The sequence below is a fragment of the Hirundo rustica genome, chromosome 1 (assembly GCF_015227805.2).
Source record: "Hirundo rustica isolate bHirRus1 chromosome 1, bHirRus1.pri.v3, whole genome shotgun sequence".
NCBI classification, from domain to species: Eukaryota; Metazoa; Chordata; class Aves; order Passeriformes; family Hirundinidae; genus Hirundo; species Hirundo rustica.
The window spans coordinates 90,793,739-90,814,290 of NC_053450.1; the positions used below are offsets into that span (position 1 = coordinate 90,793,739).

A 20,552-nucleotide genomic window follows, 5' to 3' on the forward strand; every position below is an offset into this window, starting at 1 on the left:
TACCTTGAACACACACCCTGCCCCAAGAGATGCACGTGGAAAAGTTACCTGCTCCAGGCTTAAGTTCTTGGATGTGCACAGGAGGAAGAATTGAGTGTTTCCCTTCTGATACTGATTTGTGCACTCCCCAAGTAAAGCCAACAAGCTACACAGCATCACTTCTCAGCCCACCACCAGTTGAACTACTACATGCCCCAGCTTCGTTTCAAATCTTTGATTGTAGGAAGTTTATCTGAGGTAGCCTGCTACTAGTCCCACACTTCTTGTTGCTTTTTCCAGGGTATCTTTGCTGCATAGATGATTTGAGAGATTAACAATCACGTGTGACACACAGATGAGCCAGGCAGAACCCCATGAGGGGTCCTGTTACAGAAAGACACCTTTCCTGATGCTACGCTTTTCTCTCTGTATCATCAGGGGTTTATTGGGCTTTATGCTGCAGGGAGTTAAAATTCTTGCCCAGGAAATAATAGAAGAAATGGCATTGGCTGCAAACAGATGATCATTTGCTCTTCTAAAACCAGGACAAGGCACTGGGAGACAATCAGCACTTGAGTAACTTCATTGCCAGTGCAGGCAAATTACTCTAATTTGGGTGGAATAATCTGTGTGTATGTGTGTATGGTGCATACAACAGTTTTTATTCCACGTAGCCTTAGCTAAATGTACCTAAGAAACAAAATTCAAGCAACAGCTTGAGTTAACTGTGTAGTGAGAATGTGCCCTCAGGTCTCTTACTTTTCCTGTCAGGTTGTTGGAAAATTTTGAACCAGCTGAATAAAGTTTCTCGATTTTTCTAAGGGCTTTTTCCTCATTCTCCTGTCTCTCCATTGTTCTTTCCAGGCAACACAGGGTGATTTTCAGTTTTTCTTCTCTATTGATAATATTTTCTTTTTTTTGCAAAACATGCCAACTGGCCCAGGCCTGGAGATGGGCTGAAAGAATAAGCTCTATCTAATGGAATGCCTTTCTCGGCTTCTCAGGTGGGATCCCAGCTGCTTAGAAAACGAGATGATCTCTTGCTCCTCCCCTTAGTGATTTAGTACAAGTCTGTTAAGAGAGGAGAAAGCAGGAAAGCTTTTTTATTCCTAAGAGTGCTAGGAGAACTGCCACAAAGCTGTAAAAATAGGGGCTATCTTTTAATCTGTTCTGCAGTGCTTGGCCTGTGATTTGAGAGAAGAGTGGTCCTGTGCTGCAGCTAGAGTTCCTCAGCTGGGAAAGTGGAAAGGAAGAATGTGTCACCTGTAGCTGAAGGTAAGAAAGGTAACCCAGGCTAGGAGCAGAGGTGAGCGTGGTGTGGGATTAGTGAGGAAGGGAGGTGGGCAGAGCCAGTGGCCCAAATGGAAGTGGGCATGGACCAGGAGGTGGTGGCAAGGCTGATAGCAGGGAGACTACAAATGGCATAATTGCTTTAGTTGTGTTTTGGAAGAGCTGGCTATAGTAAATCTTTTATGCCCATTTGAGGTAGGGCATAAAGGACTCCAAAGTCAAGAGACTGACTGGACAGATAACTCTGGAACAGAAACAGTCATCTCCTTCCAACTCACCTCTGCTCTGTATATCTCAGCCCATTAGTTGTTTTCTACATTATAGTTTTGGTACTTGTTCTGTTGTTCCCTCATATGCTCAGTGGTTCCTCTTGGGGCCTGATGTCACCTTATAGTCCAAAGGTCTCACCTCTCTGCCAGTGTCTCTGCACAATAAGTTGAAATTCTTAGGGTCCCCCCCATGTTTTCCTACTGCCTCAAGTCCCTGCTGGTCACAGCTTTTTCCCTGTGTCCTCCTGCTTTTGTGTTTTCCTGTGTGTATACAATGTGTTTCCAACCTCCTGATCCTTAGGGAAAGGGAATCTTTTCATGGAGCCATTAAAGAAGTTAGATAAATTTAATAATATAATAAGAGTAAGTTAAATTTGATAGAATCATTATAATGTGTGCGTGCTTGAATGTGTGTGCTTTAGTGACTGGCTCTTTACTAATTTGCTTCTTCCTTGATCTTCTCACTTGTTTCTTCTAATTAGTGTGTTGTTACACACAGATCAGATACCTTTTCCCAGGTGAGATAGGTAGCAGCAGGACTCAGCTGTGCCTTGTGATAAATCGTTTACTTATGCTCTCAAAAAAGACATTTGCAGGGAACAGAGGAGATCTTCACACTTGTAAGACAGACCCAGATTGATTCATTGATGCAGCTGTAAGTTACCAAGACTCAGTGACAGTGTGCTCAGTATAACATTTTGTGGTGTCTGCTGAAGTTATTTTCTTCAGCAGCAGCCCTGGCTCAGTATCTAAAGGTGAGGGCTAAGGGTGGCTGTACTTCCTTGACTTTCAAAACCTGGGCAGTCCTTTTCAGTCTGTTTCCTTGTGGTTTGGTGAGCAGTTTCTGTTGGGGGCAGAAAAAACGATGTGATATGTTGTGGTGTTTTGTTCAGTTCCTCTTCTCTAACCTAGAACAAAACAACAAAATGTGCAATGCTCTGTAACGAGCAGGTATTTGTAAAATGCATGCAGCAGTTCTTTCTGTCTTTCTACCCAAATGTGATCAGAGGATTCCTCCAGTTATTACTGAATTTAGTCAATTTGTTCTGGTGTCCATGGACTGTGACTCTTTTGCTATAGGAACGAAAAAAAAAAGAGAGAGACTGCTCCAGAAGTTTCCTCCTGTGAATATTTTTAGAGTAATCTTCCAAGCTTTCAGAAAAAAAAAACTGGACTTGCAACGTCCATGAGACCCACTGTACAGCAGTTAATCAGGTTTTGGTAGTAGGTTGTACATAAACTGTCTGTATTAGCTTGATTTATAAAAAAGTAGAGTGTTTCAGGTGAAAAAGCAAACACTGGAAAAATATGCAGTGGAATTAGATGATCTGTTTCTTTGCTTCAGTAGAAGGCTTCATGTCCTTCACTGTAAAATCACCCACTTCTTCATTTCCAAGCTGATTTTTTTTCCAGCCTAGCTGGGGGTTTCTTCAGTGTCTTTCCCAGGGCATCTCTCTGTAGAGACATTAAAAGCTTTCAGCAGGGTATATTTTGTTGTTGGGGTGACACTTTGCTGCTTGCCTTCTGCTTGTTTTTTTTTTTTTTTTTTTTTTTTTTTTTTTTTCCATGCATGGAGGTGATGGACTCCAGTACCAGCGAAAGCCTAGAAATAATGATGTGCTAATAACCTCAGTGCTCGCTCATGGGGAGTGGTGTCGGCAATGAGAATTCCCCTTTGCTGGTGAGTGATGTGTCTGTGGAGCCTGCAGTGTTGCTGTACACCCAGCAGACGTGGGGATTTGGTAATGAGGTCCTGAGGATTTAGAGGAGTTACTTTATTACTGCTGAAGAGATTTAAGAAAGGTTTTGTTGAAGCTTCATAATCATAATACTGGTCTCTGCTGCATACAAATGAGCAGCCCAATCCTGCAGTCCTGCTGCTGAGGGCAGCACTTAGTCCTGAAAGATGTGGTGATTATGTGATTAGCCTGGAGGCTGAATTCTGCCATTTTCTATGTGAGGTTTAGCAGTGTTATACCCACACCGAGGACCTAGGGTTGAGATAATCACTATCCTGTTACAAGTTTCCTGAGTTATCTGCTCCTCAGCTTTTTATTGCCAGAAATAACTGTAAGTCAGGCCTCACTGCCAGAAGTGTTAAGTGCTGCAAATAGTATAGAAGATGACTCATGAAGTGAGATGAAGGTGGAGCATGAATCAGTAGGAAGAAAACTGATATACAAAGGAGACATTCTGAATGCAGGTGACACAAAAAGTCTGAACAAAGCAATGGTCAATCATCATAAAAATGAATCAAAAGGGTTTAATTTCAAACGGAAAAACCCAAACTCTTCTTTGTAATGAGAAAGACCATTCCAGTGAAAGCCCAAAGTACAAAGCTGTTGAATACTGACCATGTTATTCCTTACCCAAGACAAACTTTAGACCACATAGAAAGAGATGGTTGGAAAATTCTTCCCAATTTGTGCTAACAAAGCAGAGTATTCAGCAAGCAGGTTGCTTTCCAGATTGTTCTGTGTCTATACAAGCTAAGAAAAGAACTTGTCTTTGAGCTAAACAATTTTGGAGATCAAGAGTCCTTGAAGCTTCAATGAACCCACACTGAAAGCTAATAGCAACAGAAACACTAAAATAACCTGAGCATGTTCCTTGTAAATGATAATTCATGAAAAGGAGATAAAATTCCCACAGACCATTTCATTTGAAGTGACAGCTTTTGGTGCTTTTGCTTACCCTCCAAAAGCTTGCACACTTAGGGGGGCCTTTAAAAGTAGACTTGGAAAAAAGGTACCTGACAAATGATATCCTACAGCTGTTGATGCACTAAAGCATCCTGTTCTGCCTGTAATTCGACTCCTGCCACTTCCTGGGAGAAGGGGTGTAGGTTAAGAGTTTAATGTAACTCCTCAGATGTGAGAATTAAGCATTTTCATGTTTGACATCAGCTGTGATACTTTAGGCATTTGAAGAGAGTTACTTGTTGAGGGGGTGGTCAGGCATTGGATCAGACACCCCAGGGAAGTGGTCATGGCACTAGGCCAGTCAGGGTTCAAGTCATGTGGTCCAGTTTCTGGTAGTCCTGCAAAAGCAGGAAGTTTGACTCAATGATTTTTATGGGTCTCTTCCAACTTGAGATATCCCATGATATACAATGTCTTTGAAGCAATAAAGGGTAAAAGAAGATCCCCTCACTGCCAGCTTCCAGCAGGTGCTAAAATGTGATAATGGAAAGAAGCCTGGATACCTGTATCTTATGTGACAGCTCTTTCTTTAGCATTTTTAATAAGAATCACTGTGAAAATTGTAGAGGTTGATTTATCCCATGGCTCTTTCTTGGCTTTGTTATGCTAGATCCATAAAATGTTGCTCTCAGAGGTACTGCTCCTTTAGAGCAGTAAAGCTTAGAAAAAAGTGTAACAAGACATCCTGACTTGTACTGCTTTGAGTTCCTTTGTTCAGGATAAAGTAAGGGATGGTCAGAAGACCAAAGCTTCTAATGTGGCTGTCTCACAGTGTTGGCTGTGGCAGGAGATCTGGAGAAGATGGGTAATGCTGCCAAGGCTTAAGGGATGCAGGTACTTACGTGAAGCAGAACTATGCACAGGAAGGGAAAGCTCTAGCAAGGTTCTCTCCCCAATATTACTGTAAAAATAATCTCAAACCTGGTTGCACTCATCTTTTATAGTGTTGTGAGAGCCATGGGTTCATTTCTTCATTGAAGGTAGTGCTAGAACTGAAACTTGGCATAGATTCATGCTTATTCCTCGTCTAAGTTTCAGATCAGAATTTACCTGTGTGTTAATGAGCAAAATCCAGAGCTGCATGTTTTAATTTGCAATATGTCTAGGTACTACACCTTTTCTACTGCCTCTGATGGCATTTCATCTGTCTTTTCATAGGAAATGTGCTAGACTTGAGCTTTAATGGAATAAGTTATTCTCAAGGAAGGTAGCACAGGCTGAGTTTTCTATTGCTGTTAAAGGAGAGATAATAGTTAACAGCTAGTGACAGATTTATGTTTTCACTTGTAGGCTACCCAGCAGTGGGCCCAGCTCAAATATAAAGTATCTCTTGGAAAAGTTGACTTTGTTAGCGAAAAATATGAAGTTCTTTTTAAAAGCTGTACTCATTTCAAGACTGAAAAAAATAAAAAGCCTTCTTCCTATTGAGAAGAGAAATAGCAAAGACTGAGTTTCTGTCAATAAAAGAATCTGTGTAATTTAATACCAGGCAGCTTTTTAATACAATTGGGAAAAAAAGAGCAGACACTTGCCTCTGTTATGAAGGGGAAAAATACAAAAGCCTGCCTGCAGTATGTTATCTAAATTTAGTCACAGATGAGCCAATTCTCTTGGGTACTCATCTGACTGAAGGAAGTAAGTAAAGGCTGTGGAGAAGCTGTACTTGGATATGCTCTATCCACATTTTCCAAAGTGCTGGTAATAGAAATGTGTTAGGCAGCACCAGTGGCCAGACTGTAAAGCAGCCCTTGCTTGTTTAGTCCTTCTTATTGCAGAATCACAGAACATGAAAGCTTCTGTTTGATTTTTCAATAATGTAAGTGGCTGAAGTTAGAAATGTGTGAATGGGTTCCCTCAAATCATAAAGCTACTCAGAATCATCCTGGGTTTAAACTTGAATTGTTCCCATGTTCAAGCAGTCGTGGGATCATGCTTTGGACAATGCATATCCATAAAGGTGTTAAACTTCTTACAGATGTCCTGCAGACCTTCTCCTTCCTGATATCTGTACTCAAAAGCCTATCTAGAAGAGGCATCTGATCCTTAACACAATGCTTGACAACAAAATAAAAAACTTGAGTTCAGAAGCCAAAATAAAACACAGGTTATCATTCAGAATGCAAAGAAAATGGACACTAGCTTCTTTCAGTTCTATAATTTTTTTAAAATCAATTTTGCAGTGGTTTCTTAGGCTGAGATCAAATATGAATTGTGGATTTCTCAGAAGTATTACTATTTGAGATTTCTGATATCTTAATTGAAGTGTAATTTTAAGTCCTGATAGCAGCATTTCTTCTAATTTCATGGGCCTGAGAAACAAGTTTGCATCCCTTACTGGCATGCACTTCCAGTGAATTTTTCAAAGAGCGAGTTATTAGTACTGTTACTTCCTTTGTCCACATTTGAAAGAAGCCCAGAAACTGTAAACAACTGGAAACCATTTCCAACTTCTGCTGTATTAACACTCCTACAATGCAGTTCTCTGTTAATTTGCTTCTAAAAGTCTTAGAGGATGAATGTGTGGATGCTTTTTGTGTGCAGAAGCTGCATCTCAGAGTGCTCACAGACCTGTAGCAGGAGTTCTGTTTCATGTGACATCTTGTTCTCATATACCTCTACAGTTCTGGCAATGGTACTTTCTCTTAATTATTCCCTGCATCCTCAGCTCCTCAAGAATGATGATTTTTGCCTCTTTCCTCTAAGGGTGATGATGTATTGATGAGCTCATTGGTGAACGGTGTGTCTTCAAAAGACGTAAACATTAAAACTCAAAATACTTGGACAGCACTTGGCATTCAAGCAAAGCTTTGTGATGTATTTCCAATGCCAGAGTTTTTGTTTAAGAGGTTGCATACTGAGACTATCCAGTGGAGAAAGCCAGCTGGAGCCTCTCTTCACTGCTTAAAGTTTGCAGTAAATGTTTTAGTGGCTTGAAGAATGGTGCAGGTGCCTAGTCCAGTCACACCCAGAGGGGCACATTCAGGAAAGCATGGAAGCTTATGCTGAAGACCTGTGAAGCCAATTTTTGAGCGTGTTCCCAAAGAGGGTCCATAGGAGCTCTTGATAGCTTGAATTCTTAAGGGTTCTGTGATCTGGTTGGAGGAAGCCAGGCTAGGATGGTATAGTACAAGCTACTAATGAGCCATGTTTAATGATCTCTGTCTGTCTTTTAAATAAACCCAAACTTTCATGTGTTTTTGTGGTATGTGATTTTTGTTGTAACAGCATTGCTATATTTGAGTCTGTTCATAAGCATTTCAACAATTATATATTTATAGACAACAGTAGGACTAAAAACCAAGTTATCAAATAACTCTTCTGCGTGTCTGTTTAGTTTCCACATATTAGACATGAATAAACAATGAGCAACTTTAAGGCCAAGACCCATTGGGATTTGCAGTCCTCAGCTGACAGTTCGACCATCTGCCCAATCTCTATTGGCAAAAGTGAGAGCTCTTGTATGAAAAATGCTTGGACCAAATAAAAACTGCAGATATTTGACATCTGCCAGTCTTTATAAGCATAGTGAGTATGACAACGTTGTCTTATTTCTTAGTTGTAAAACAAAAATACAGAACATCTACCACCCTGTAGCTGACTCCATACTGCTCCTAAAATAACTGAAACAGTTACCCGAAAAGCACTGGGGTTCAGCTGTCAGTCAGAACATGCAAATGTCAGAAGCCAGTATAGAGAAAAACACATCCTGGCAAAAAATAAAAGCAGGATGAGTGGGCAATGCTGACAAGTGATGTGAATTTGTATTGGTTTTACTAATCCATTCAGGAGGAAAATGTAGTTGAAGTATCCTGGTATGGTACGTCTTTTTTTGGTCTTGAAAAAGAAGATTGATGCACGATTTCAAAACTTTCTGTTTAGAAATTTCCTGTGAAGTTATCCCTTAGAAAGTGGGAGGAAAGGGAGGTTAAAATTAAATGAAACCATTTTGGATCAAGCAAATAATTTTGTTCAAGATTAAATTAAATCATTTCATCACGTCCTTCTGTAGTATTGGGAGATAAGTCTTTTCTAATGATTAGCAAACACCACTAATTACTATTTTTGTGTTCTATTTGAAATACTTTATTATAACTCTTGTTTATTATAAAGAGTAAACAATCACTGTAGCTACTCCATTTAGCATGTTTGTGAAATACGAGATGTTCACAGCACTTGAAAAATACAGGAGTTAAACTTTGAAATTAGGGAGTTCAAATAAACAAAAAAAATGGTGCTGCTTTTCCATTAGCAACTCTTACTGCAATGGTATCCTAAGATTATAGAAAAGCTTGGGTTTAAGTGATCACTTGCATTTGAAAGAAAAAGATAAACTTCTTTGTACACATTTGCTTGTTGTCATGATGATTTCTGGAGGTTTTTTTTGTTTTTCCCCATAATATAACCAGCCTTGCAACTTCTGGTTGCAAAAGTGAAGAAATAACAGGGTATTTACTTACTGTCTCTATGTGCTGCTTGTCGGGTTGTTGTATTGACTGCGGTAAAAACCGGCTCATTGTAACACCAGACTGAGAGCCCTCCTGAGGGCAGCCTCCCTTCCCACTGTACTGTAATCCCAGTTAGGGAGGCCTGCCCCTGGGAACAAGGCTGGGTTTGTTCTCTTGGTCTGTTCCAGGCTTCTGCCAAGAAAAGTATCGACCCTGCTTCCTGTTCTGGTAGTGAGGGTTGAGTCATGCTGAAGAACATAATCATCAGCTACTCTGTGCTACTGTGGCATGGTTTTAGACCAGTGCTAAGAGCTGTGTGGTGTCACAGCATGAACGATTCCCAGTGTGGAAGCTGGCTGTAGCAATAGACCTTCAAGAGTATTTCCTTCTAGGTCTACGTTTGTGGAGCTGTTAAGAACTTCAGTTATTGTTAACCTGTACTTTGGAAATTGCTGCTTATATGAAAAGAGGTAAATTGTCATGGTGGTTCCTTGGGGAATCTTTCCTCACTGATCTCATCTTCAAATTTGGCTCCATTCTATGAATTTGCTATTGGTCAAGCTGCCGCAACCTGTGAGGTTCTGTGTCTATTCCATCAATGCTGTCATTTCTTGTCTACAGCAAGATGAAGAAACAAATGAGAAAAGCTCCTTGGGCTTCTTAGTATGTAAGGGACTATTTAGAGTAGTCCTATAGAATTGGGAGGTTCATAGTACAAGATTGAGGCATTCCTGATGGTTTATCCGTGGTCTGTCACAGGTGGATGGTGAGCGAAGGTCTCTTGGACCATTTCAAAATTCATTTTTCATTTTCCATTTTCAAAACAAAGCATAACTTTAAGCTTACATATGGCCATAATCCATTTGACTTTGAGTATTGTTTCAGTACTTCAGGTGCCTTCTGTGTGCAAAACATTGGTAAGAAATTTACAACTGAGTTTTAAATTAGCACTTGGTAAGGTGTTAACCTCTGCACCTTCTAAGCAATAGCTTTGAACCTCCTAATAATGCAGGATTAGAGCCTAGATGTAATTTGTCTCTTCTCTGTATGCTTGGTCTTTAGCCAACTCAACTGTGTAAACTTCACATAGTGGCTTCACATATATATCTTGCATATATAATATTTGCATATATACAAGCCCCCTGCCTCAAAATATCTTTTTGCGGCAAAATCCACCTTGCTGCAATGTTGTAATTCATCACTGGTGTGGGAGATGTCTATAGTTGTACCTTTAAAGAGGCAAGTGGGACAGACTGTGAAAATCAACTTTTCAGGTGCTGTGAAATCAGATCATGCACGTGGCCAAATGGTGAATCTGCTTCCCCTATAGCAAAAGGATTGTATTAAGTTGAGTGAGTGATAGCCCTTCTCCTTAAGAGCTCCCTGACAGAGCCAGAGCTACCCCTAACATCATCAAAACCATGTTTCTGTGTGTCCTCCTGCTACACTCATGTGCTAAGGCATTTCCTAAGGTACTTCAGAGTCTGTGGAGAAGAGGTCACTGCCTGGCTTTTGACTCCGTGGTTGCTCCGTAGCCCCTCAGAAAGCAGCTGTGCCACTGCAGCCTGGATAGAAATAATGTAGCCCATGGTGAAATTGTGACCATCTGCTCCTTGCTGCTGGGAATGCCCAATTCTCTTCCTTGAGAGTCTGGTTGTTTGTTATCACCATGGAGTCCAACTGTTGCCAGGGTCTGTTACTACAATAAATAACTCCACAGAAAGCTTTCTTCTTGAGCCCTGTCATACAGACATCATTGTTCTTGTCCAGACACTCCTCGCAGAAGATGAGGGAGTATGTTTCATCTGTGGAGCAGGGATGCTGGTCTGGGAGTACCAAGTCTGTATAGGGCATTCAGGGTGTCAGTGAACCTCCTGTGGGAACTCAAGCTGTGGGATGAACAAGATACTGTCATGTAAAATACACACTTTTCAGCATCTGGTTGAATTTGTTAAGCATTCTTCAACACCATTAGCCATGGAAAAAGATCAGTTCTAAATCTGGAATTCCAGGCAGTAAGGCTAGCTTCTAAATGGGAAAAAATGTCATGGGGAGACAGGGACAGGCTGTGACTAGAGAAAATGTTTTAAGCATCCTTTGAGATCACTGTACAATTTCTTGATTACTGTTTGAGTGTGTTCACATCCTTAGAAGTAGATGTCGGTATAAGATTTAAAAAAAGAAAAAAGCAGCCATAGTTTATGTTTTCAAGCGGTTGTTATAAAAGACAGCAGAGAAATGTTAAGTCAGTGCTATCAGTTGAAGATCATGTCTTGGGTCACTTGTGCTGACATCATCAGCTAGTTATAGTTAGAAGAAATAGAATTTTTCCCCCCTCAAATATTTACATGAAACCCACTCTTAAGGATTCAAAACCTTTTGAAGGGGAGCAAAATCTCAAGTAATTGTTAATAACAATGAGGGTTTTTTTAACTTCCTGAAACCCTGGTAACAAATTAATGTCACTTTTTGACCTTATTCTGACTTGCAGCGACAACATTTCTTTAAAACTTTTCATATTTTCTGTGTATATAAGAGAAACGGAGATGTTTATGTGACTAATGTCTCCTTTAAATAGTAAGGCCAGTGGACTTTCAGAATCAAATGAACCCCACTGCTGCGACAGTGTGACTCCGGCCTAAGCGCTCACTCTGGCCGGCTGGTTACAGGCAGCCTTTTGCCTTCCTCTTGTCTCCAGTCCAAGCTCTCAGCTGCTCTGGCTGGAAAGCTGAAGAAAGTCATTTGCATGGCAGGGAGCCCAAAGTGATCTTCCCTGCCCCAGTGCACCCTGCCTGACTGTGCAAAGCACTGCCTCAAGGTTCCTGAAGGGCTTCCAGGTTCTCTCTAGCAGGTGCTTTCGCTGAGCTCAGAGCACGTGTACAGCTGTACCCACCTGTGCCGGCATCCTGGCGCCGCAAGGTGCTCTCAAATGTGCACCTGCTGTCTCTTGAGACACAGCTGTCTTCCAAGACATCTTGTTCTTTTTTCATCCCTGATCAACAGGGACCTGACTCGTGTGTTCAGTCTGAATTCACACAGGATGCAAGCCAAGTAGCCTTTAGGTGTGTGGGTATTTTGTTGTTGCTGCTGTTCTGTTTTCTCTCTTTAGCAGATGTTTGCAGGTTACATGTAGTAGTGCTGAAATGAGATTGATGAAGGGCAGTACAGGATGTACAGGTTGAGCTTCTTTTTTGCATTTCTGATTAAATGCTTACTGTGATGGTGCAGCAGTTCTAAAACTTGGTTTTAAGTAAATAATAGGTGACATTTTAATCCTTTTCAAAGAGGTGACTTTTATTAGTTCCTTCAAACATAGATAGGATGATAAAATGGAAATAACATCACTTATCAAAGTAAGAAAATTGATTAAATACAAAATCATAGGCTGTAGCATAATCAAGAACTAGGTAAGCTTTATGATTTATGCTTTACAAATTGATTATTGGCACATAAGAGACAAGACAAGTGATAGTTTGAAGAAATAAGAGTACATGGGATGTAACAAGTGGCATGAAATTGGCCCTCGTTAATATTTATGGCAAAGAACTTTTTCAGATCCCAACAGTATTTGTGCACTTAGAGCCTGAACTTTTAATATCTGATGCACACAATTCAACTGACATGGTGAACAGTATGTTTTTGAACAATCAGAGCTAGAGGCTTTCAAGAGCAGACTGCTCTCATGCTGAGGCTGACTGATAGAAAATCCTTTCTCTCATTTTAGCAGCTTTTCATTAATATGTAACATTAGAAATAAGCACATTTCAGTAAAGTCAAGGTACCAAGATGCATGGTATGTGAAAAAAATAGCAGATTTTCATAAATACAAATTAAGATATTTCCCTTTAAGAAAACCCATGGAATGGTGCCTATGCGAACCACAACATGGAAACTGGAGAGAAAGTGGAGCTGGGAGAAAGCCAGTAATGGTGGGAAGGGCGGGACAAAAGTGCAGGTCTCTCCATGCTTTCTCTTGTGAGAATGACAACAAAAGCCAGTCACAGGGATGTGCATGCTGGGGAATGATCACTACAAAATCGGAAAGTTGTTTCCACAATTGCTAGTGGTACGTGGAGGAAACTGAAATGTATGAATACTTTAAAATTAGGAGAGTTGTTTTCAAAACTTCCAAATCTGAAGCTGGAGGGAGGGAGGACATCTTGGTATCTGTGACCTTATCAGCTGTCTCTGATTTATGCACCTAAATTAGTGAGCTGCTGCAGAGAGGGGAGAAAAGTACTATCCATGGAATGGCATTTCTGATACACAGCAAGGCTTTGCAGGTCCTGCTAAGCAAATGATTTCCCATTTAGTATCACCACGCTGACATGTATGCAGATCAAAAACATTATCCTAAGGTTTGGAAGCTGACTGTAGGTATTAACAAAGCAAAGGTTGGCTGATTTGAAAGGAGAGGCAAATTTCTGAGATTCTTAGTCTGGTAACAGTCCTGCTGACTTTGAACAACAGACAGTGATGGTGGATTTTTTCAGGAACTCTGAGCAGCCACATTTTGCTTTGAAAACAGGATTGAATAGTCAGGTGGCTAAAGAGGAAGCGCCCTGACAACTAGTGAGCATGAGTAGTCATTTGGAGGGGAATTTGAAGCCAAAAAGACTGCAAGACTGCTTCCCACAGTGTGCCTGAAGAGGGAAAACGGTGCCCATTTTCCCTGTGCTCTGGTGACTTTCCAGATTGAGTCTGGAGGCTGTTAGGGGCAGTAGACAAAAAATGAGCTGGCTTGTGGAATGAGCAGAAGGAAAGGGTGAGAGAGAGATGAGGATGCATAGGATGACTGGAAACCAAAGGTGTTGGACATGGACCAAAACTAAGAATTTTTGCAACTGAAGTCAAAGCCTCTACAGACTGTATAAGTGAACTGTACACTGACTGTACAGTGCTGCACTTCAGTGACTGGCTGCTTAGCTAAATCCAAACGGCCCTTCACACACAGGCACTATATGATGTTTCTTTCCCTGTGGTTTTCTTCTAGTCTTAATTTAAAATCATACCTGGGTGATGTTAGATCAATTTATGACTGCTTCTGTCTTTGTCTCTTTCATGTCGTGTCAGGCTCTAGGTACTCCCAGATGGACTAAACAGCTTGCAGAGCTGACCTTTAATGCAGAGCATGAATTTTGACAGGTAGCTTGATATTTGTAAGACTGGGGTGATGGCTAAAATGGTGGCTGTAGTCAGTGGAGACCTGACTTAGTTGTGTTTCACTAAACCAGCTCCATGGCTGGCTCTCTTGTGTGTGTGTTGTATTTCAGTGCTGTATGTGATCCAAATGCTGTACGTAATCTCTCCATGGTGACTGCACAGTATTTGTTTCTATTTAAGGAGAGAAAGAGGTCTGGGTTTTCTGCCAGAATTCCCACTCAGGTAATTACACTTCTGCCTGCAGAACTTCCCCGTAGCTTCAATTGTAGTAGTTGTTCTTCGCTCTCGCTACTAAGAAGTGTGAACATATACCTACTGCTGTGTTGTGGGAACACAGCAGTGGCTGCTTTGCTGAGGCAAGTGAAATGACCCTGCTATGCATCCTTTATGCTAGACTTGCCCCCTAGTAAAGCCTGCTGCATCCAGTCATGCCACTCTGCAGCTCTCATCTTTCTGAGCCTGACTTTGGCATAACAAGTTGGTCTTGATAGTGAGACAGCCAGCTGGAAGCCAATGAAAAGATGATTAAGAGCCAAGAGAAAGCCATATGGAGAGAGAGAGAGAGGGATTTCTCTTTACAGAGTTATAAGTAAAAGTGTTTATGTCTTTGGATCCCTCTAGCTGTTTTTTCCCCTTATTTGCATCAGTTTTACGGGTGGGAAGTAGTTGGAGTTGATTAGCAAATGCTACCAAATCTCTTTAGCTAGAACAAATGTTGTAAACAGTAGATATTTCGGGCAGCTCTGTAAATACTAAAAATCAACCCACCAACATTGTAATGGTAATAGCGCATATGTCATCATTATTATGCTAATGTTAACTACAATACTATATATGATACCAGCATATTATAAAAAGCATTGTTTTGCAAAATAAGATACATTGAATGAAGGGCCTCTTGCCTCAAGTTGACATGATGTAGAGATTTATTTTTTTTCTGAACTTATGACAGCAGAGCTAATAAAGTCCAGCTCACTCTGGAAAACTCTTCTGCAGATGCTTAATTATTTTTGAAGTCAAAGTAAACACAAATCGTGTTCAGTTGGAGCCTTACACAGATTTAAAACAGAGGATGTCCAATATCAATAATTTAAGACTCATCAAACATAGTGTAGATAGTAAACAGAACCAAGACAATTGAACCAAATTATTGATTCATGGAATTTATTCTTTCTCTTCACAGAATGTTCACATGCAGATTGTGTTCTCTTGAATGCTGTTCTTACTCAGATTTACCAAATGAATGATATGGTGAGTGTGTGGGTTTAAAGAAAAAAATTCTGTTAACTAATTCTGTATAGATCATATCCTCAAGATTCAAGCTATTTCACATAAGTTATTGTTTCAGTTTTCCTGACTGACTGAATGCTATTCAAGTGAATAGCACTGAAACTCTGCTTGAATTCCTACTAGAAGTTGGGGGTGCTTAAAGTGTTCTCTTTGGAGATGCAGGTTTCTCATGAACATGGAAGAGTCTAAGAAAAGTCTGACAAAATGGAAACGGGAATTTTTGCTAAAATGTGCTGTTTTCTTTCCTGTCCAGCCAAAAAAAGTTAATTCTGCTTATTAATAACTAGCAGATCAGGAATTGTGCTACTTAGTTGAGAGCAGGGGATGTAATGTTACTGTAATGTTCAAGGCAACTTTTGCCCAGTGCTGTCTTGAACAAGGATTCAGACTGGCTTCTCATGATTTTAGTTGTAATATGGTGAAGTATTGATTGTGTGTGTGTAGGTGGGGGGACACAGGTATCTGACTGTAAGTTTTGAAGGACTGATCTTCAGAACCTCTGTGTTGTGTCCCACCTTTGCATTCAACTCTCTGCAGAACACACCTTGCCTAAGAAGTACAAGATCTTTTTCTTTCCCATCCAACTAGAAAAAACTTCATAAAGCTGAAGGGTGGTGTTTATCTGAAGTACGTCTGCATCTCACTGTGTTCTTTTCCCCCCTCCCAAGCAACAGCAAAAAAATTCCTGCTCCTCTCTCAAGCTGATCTCGATGAAACCTCCTCATGGCTATTTTAGATCCTTTTGCTTTCACTCTGAATACGACAGGCCTTTTCCATCTTGCTGAAGTTTCCTATGAGTCTCTTGAATATGTCTACCGGTCTCAATAAGATCCTAGTTGAATTGGTGGATGTCACTGTTTTCTGCAAAAGCTTGTGTTTCTGCCACGGAAGAGTCATTGCAGACTTCATACCATGCAGGTATGTAATAACTCATAGTGGCATCTGTTCTCAAAAAACATTCAATGCACATTAATTGGGTGGGTTTGGAACAGCTCAGAAGTGTTGCATCAGTTTGGGCTGAGTCGGCCTTTTCCCCAGGCCTTTTCAGACCCATACCATTTTACCTGGAACACTTGATGCCAGGTTTGACATCAGATTTTAAGCCAATGAGTAAGTTCTCAAAGGTACAGTAGAAAATGCCAAGATTTTCCTCTAAAGCTGTTGAACTAAGCTGAAATACACTTTCCTAAGGGTATACAGGAACCTGGAAGTGCAAACCCCTACACAGGGAGCAAACCAAAGCCCCATCAGAATAGGGACAGCCCTTAGAATCATAGAATGTTGATGTTTGGAGGGGACCTTAAGGATTATTTAGTCCAAATACCCCTGCCATGGACAGGGACGCCTCTCACTAGACCAGATTGCCCAAGGCCTTATCCAACCTGGCCTTGAACACTGTCAGGGTTGGGGCATCCACAGTTTCTCTGGGTAACCTGTTCCAGGGTCTTGCCAGTACAGTAAAGAATTTCTTCCTAATCTCTAATCTAAATTCCCTCTCTTTCAATTTGTACCCATTAGTCCTTGTCCTATCACTACAGTTCCTGACAAAGAGTCCCTTTTTTGCTTTCCTGTAGACCCACTTCAAATACTGGAAGGTTTCTATGAGGTAGCCACACAACCTTCTCTTCTTCAGGCTGAACAGCCCCTACATTCTCAGCCTTCATAGGGCAGTCCTCTTAGCAACTTTGTGGACTTGCTCCAACAGTTCCATGTCTTTCTTATTTTGGGGACCCCATAGCTGGATGCAGTACTCCAGGTGGAGTCTCACCAGAGCAGAGTAGAGGGGCAGAATCCCCTCCCTCACTCTGCTGGCCATGCAGCCCAGGATTCCATTGGGTTTCTGGACTCTGAGCACACACTGTGCTCGTGTGAGTTTTTCATCAACCACTACCCCCCAAGTCTTTCTCTGCAGGGTTGCTCTCAATCACTTTTCTGCCTAACCTGCAGACATGCCCAGGTGTGGTCAGAAGGATATGTAACAAGAGAATCTCTTGGCGATATTTCTCCAATCCTGCGTACAAGCTACATGAGATGCTGTGCTAATGGGGAAGGAAGTGTGGATGTACAGGTAGCTTCGCCTTGAGATTCTGCTTATCACTAGGATAAGACTGTGGTTAGGGGCAAGTTATTCTGAAGGGAATTAAACTGGCCTGTGATCCCAAGTGCTTTTAGTTGCTGGAACGGACCAGGAATGTTCTAGACATCAACCTCGCTCTGTTGTGAAGTGATGCTGGAACTCCTTTTGTGGGACAGGGCAGCCCTGCTTCTGGAAGAGTGCTGTCCCAAGAGAACACCACCTGGCTCTCAAGTGACCCAGGTTGGTGGACAGCCCTGAAGCCTGGGTAAGCTGCTGTCCTTGCTTGTCCTGACTGCTGTTTGGGCTTTATGGAAGGGCTCAGGGGAAATGCCATTGTTTGGAATCTACATGTTGGCATGCAGTCAAGTCAATCTTCCTTTGTAACTTTCCTACACTAGGGGTGAAGGAGATTTGTGAAGTTAATTAGACTCCAGATCTGAACTTTCCTCATGGGAGTTGGAAATTGGCATTCTCCTTTCAGCTTATATGCATATAGAACTGCTACACATTGGAGTCGGGATGCTCCTGGAATGAGAAATGGAGTGTATGACATATCTATCTGCTTTCCAGGGACTGCCTTGTCAGAGTGTGATTCAGCTCTTTGCCTTATGGATTAACTGGGAGTATTCATGTACTTTTAAAATTTCTTTTTAAAACATTTTGCTGAGATGAAGTCTGTGCAGTTAATTAGAGCTCTGCCACTGTTCACAGAATGCTGGCTGTGCTGAGCAAAGCTCTTCAAACACCTTTTTCCTGAATTTGAACAGGCAAAGCACTGGGCTCTCAGGCTTTCTTGGCAGGCAGAAGTGATGAGGTAAGGAGCTACTTGTTCCTGGTGGCATTTCTGTGCTGCTGGGAGACTGGCTGTGCAGTGAGGTGGAGGCAGAACTCCTCATCTCCTGGGTCTGGTAGAAGCATGGGGCAGAGAGTGGCATACTGCTCTGCGAAATGCAGTCTGTCCTTACTGGGAACCATACATCAGATGTCCTTTTGGCACAGTGGTCAAATACCATTATAGCAGATGTTTAATGCAAAATTGTCAGCACTTCTAAGGAAGCTGGGCCACAACTTTGTTCCTCTGCTCAATAGTAAATTCCTTCAGATTTCCAGGCTCTTTTATCTGTAACTGGTTCATAGTCCTGTATCCATATTTGAACCCTTTGTAATCACTTCTTCCATCCCTTGATTCAGTGCATCCTTTCCCTTTGCCCAGGGAACATTCCTCCAGCTTCTGCCCTCTTCTGAGTGAGCAGCTTTCATACTTTGCCTATCCTTGCCCAGAGCCAGTTCTGTTCAGAAATAAATAGATTCCATTTTTTCATCTAAATGTGGAATGGTCCAGATTTGTATGTGAGAGCTAAGATCAAAAACTTGTTGTTTGCTTCTACTTAAACAAAATATGTTTTTTTTTAAAAAAAAATAATCTGAAGATGTTCCAAAATTTGTCCAGAAACATTTTTCACTTTCTTATATTTCAAAAAAGACTAGCAGAAACATGGAACTGCTTTGGCAGTTGTGGAAATAAAATTTAAAAAAACATGAGTTAAAATGCAACTGCTCAAGCCTGGGGGGCGGAGGCTGAAGAGTGTTTACTAGAAACATACTTGCTGTGTGGCTGGGACAGCTTTCTGTTTGGGAAATATTGTAAATCTATTCACTTTACATATGGACAAGTGGTGATGTATCAGCGTGCTGCGTATTGTGCGTGTACCCTGAGTACAGAAATGCCTTGTTCTCAGGAAGCTTCCTGGAGTGAAAGGCAGCAGCTATTTTTAGTAGTGTGCTGCAGCATTGCACAGGAGAGCATAGGATGATGCTGTTTCCCCAGCTGACTTCATGCATGACTTTGCTAATTTACTAAGTGAGGACCGACAACAAACTAGTACCACCAGAGGAGCACAGACACAGCTTCATGCTTTCTTGAGAAAAGTCAGCAAGGTTGTGCTGGGGAGCAGTGTAAAACCAAACAACAAAAATTATTTCATCGGACAAGAGCTCATAAAGCTATGCCCTATAACTGTAAATGATTGAAATTCCAGCTTTAGAAATAAACATTACCATGCAAAGCCTGAGCTGTTTCAGTCAGGTGCCCAGAAAAGTGGGCACTGAGATATAGTAGCTGGTAGTCAGGATGGAAAATGTCCCCTGCGTAAAGAAACAACAAAAGAGTTGCATCTTTACTCCTGCTCAAACCCCTTTCCTGAAGATTTAACAGATTCTGGCCAGCTACTGCCCTCTCTGTATGCAGGAGATGTGTGCTGTAACAGAGAACAGCAGTAACAACAATCCCACGCTTTCTGACATGCGCGATCAATTGGACATTAAATCCTAACGCGAAACCTGACAACAAAAGGTTGCAGTGGGCTTTTACACAGTCTTGTCAGGTTGCTGGAGTTCCAAAGTCAGCATTTTGCTCCGGTGATGACACCAGGACCATCAGGTTTACACTTCTCTTGACAGGTGCTCTGCTGATTTCCCTCTGCAAATGGTTTTGGGTTTTGCGAGTGTAATGGGTGAAGGGCCATGTGAGTGCAATGGAACAACTTGTTTCTGCAGTAAATAGAAAAAGCAAAATGCAAACACACAGCGAAATCTTGCCTCCTGCATTTCAATTGCCTCTTTTTTTTTTTTAATTTTTAAAATGGTGTGGCTGATGTTTGCTGGAATTTTTATGCCTTTTCCTAGTATGTATTTGTGTATTTCCTCTCCCCAGACTAGCCTCATTATTGTAAGAAAGAAGTTAGTGTGCTCAAGGAAATGCTGTTGTTGAGGGTGATAACATGGAATTTGGTGAGTTAGTTACTGAAGAACATTATTTCAGTAGTTACCAGAGAATAGATACGTAAAATGTAAAACAGTTTAAACTTGGCAGGAGCATCCAAGATCTGTATTTTCCTGATTAGAAGTGCTGGAGTTATTGCAAAAGCAAAGTATAATTGCAGCTTACTCCGTTTACCTGGGTTTTGTTTGTTTGTGTTTTGTTGTTTGGTTTTTTGGTTCCCCCCGCCCCCCTGAACTGAAATGTACATAGGAAAACATTTGAAAATTAAGGATTTTGATGCAGTTTGAAGACCTGTGAAGAACCAGGCTGTATGAATTTTATAAATGCCTTGCTGGGAATGTTTTAGCAATTTGTACTGTGCATTTATAACAATGCGTAGTGGTGTGTAGTTGGAGTATAAATCCTTGTTGTGCGTTTGTGAGCAAGGATTTTCAGTTGTATTCACTTTATAAAGATGAAAAGTCTTAAGTCATTCAGTCATGGTTTGAATTCTGGAACTCGCATTCTTGCAGAGGACTTCAGACCATTTAGGACTGTGATTTGGTTTGTATTACC

The 20,552-nt window shown here is 41.2% G+C and overlaps 1 long non-coding RNA gene across 2 annotated transcripts in view; it reads left to right on the forward strand.

Annotated features, from left to right (window-relative positions):
- Nucleotides 1–1,084: 1,084 nt before the first annotated feature.
- LOC120756045 (uncharacterized) overlaps nucleotides 1,085–20,552 on the forward strand; it is a 31,736-nt gene continuing 12,268 nt past the window's right edge. The window contains exons 1-2 of one of the 2 annotated variants that reach the window (XR_005701993.2): nucleotides 1,085–1,254; nucleotides 15,032–15,099. This is a non-coding gene — a long non-coding RNA (uncharacterized LOC120756045). The remainder of the gene's footprint in view (nucleotides 1,255–15,031; nucleotides 15,100–20,552) is intronic. The other variant, XR_005701995.2, reaches the window with a different exon arrangement.